At 35.3% G+C, this 1,486-nt stretch overlaps 1 protein-coding gene across 1 annotated transcript in view; it reads right to left on the bottom strand.

The window, feature by feature from the left end:
- LRP11 (low density lipoprotein receptor-related protein 11) overlaps positions 1–1,486 on the bottom strand; it is a 37,627-nt gene that overhangs the window by 24,586 nt on the left and 11,555 nt on the right. The gene's annotated exons all lie outside the window — the stretch shown is intronic.

Below are 1,486 nucleotides of genomic sequence, written 5' to 3' on the forward strand. Positions count from 1 at the left end.
TACCTCAACATGATAAAAGCCATCTATGATAAGCCCACAGCCAATATTATCCTCAACGGAGAAAAGCTGAAAGCCTTTCCCTTGAGATCGGAAATAAGACAAGGGTGTCCACTATCACCACTGCTCTTCAACATAACATTGGAAGTTCTAGCCTAGCAATAAGACAGGAAAAAGGCATACAAGAAATCCAAATAGGGAAAGAAGAAGTAAAACTGTCCTTATTTGCAGATGATATGTTAATTTACATGGAAAACCCTATAAACTCCAAACTCTAAACTTTTGGTTAGAGGAACTAATCAAAACCATCCACCAGTTTAGCAAGGTAGCAGGATATAAAATCAACATACAAAAGTCAGAGGCTTTCTTATATACAAACAACCAATCAGAAGAAGCAGAAATTAAAAAAACCATTCCCTTTTCAATTAAAACAAAAAGAATCAAATGCCTAGGAGTCAACCTAACAAAAGAGGTAAAAGACCTATACAAAGAGAATTACAAAACACTGTTAAAAGAAACACAAGAAGACATCATGAAATGGAAAGACATCCCCTGCTCATGGATCCAGAGAATTAACATCATCAAAATGGCCATCCTACCAAAAGTGATATACAGATTTAACGCCATCCCAATAAAAGTCTCAATGACATTCTTCAAAGAAAGAGAAAAAAAATTGATGAGATTCATATGGAACAACAAAAGACCTCAAATAGCCAAACTCTCAGAAGAAAAAGAATAGAAGCATTTCAATCCCAAACTTCAAGCTATACTACAAAGACATAATAATTAAAACTGGATGGTACTGGAACAAGAACAGACATACAGATTAGTGGATTCAGATAGAAAACCCAGATATAAACCCACAGGTTTATGGGCAGCTAATCTTTGACAAAGGAGCAAAGAAGATACAATGGAACAAAGAAAGTTTGTTCAGCAAATGGTGCTGGGAAAACTAGGAAGCTACATGCAAAAAAATGAAACTAGATCACTACCTCACACCATACACAAAAATCAACTCTAAGTGGATTAAAGACCTAGACATAAGAACAGAAACCATAAAATACCTGGAAGCAAAGATGGGCCAAACACTACACGACATACACTTCAGAGACATCTTTGAAGATACAGCACCCAATGCAATGATAGTAAAGGCAAGGGTAAATAGATGGGACTACATAAGTTAAAGAGCTTCTGTACAGCAAAAGAGACATTACAAAAAACAAACAGCCCACTGATTAGGAAAAATTTTCTCATACAAAACTAGCGATAAAGGATTGATCACAAAGATATACAAAGAACTGATAAAACTCAACAAAAATAAACAACCATCAAAAAATGGGCAGAAGAGTTAAAAAGACATTTCTACAAAGAAGAAATACAGATGGCTATCAAGCATATGAAAAAATGTTCAACATCACTTGTAATAAGGGAGATGCAAATTAAAACCACAATGAGATACCACCTCACCCCAGTGAGAACGGCACATTTT

Source organism: Condylura cristata, unplaced genomic scaffold (genome assembly GCF_000260355.1).
Source record: "Condylura cristata isolate star-nosed mole 26May11 unplaced genomic scaffold, ConCri1.0 scaffold00001, whole genome shotgun sequence".
Lineage (NCBI taxonomy): Eukaryota > Metazoa > Chordata > Mammalia > Eulipotyphla > Talpidae > Condylura > Condylura cristata.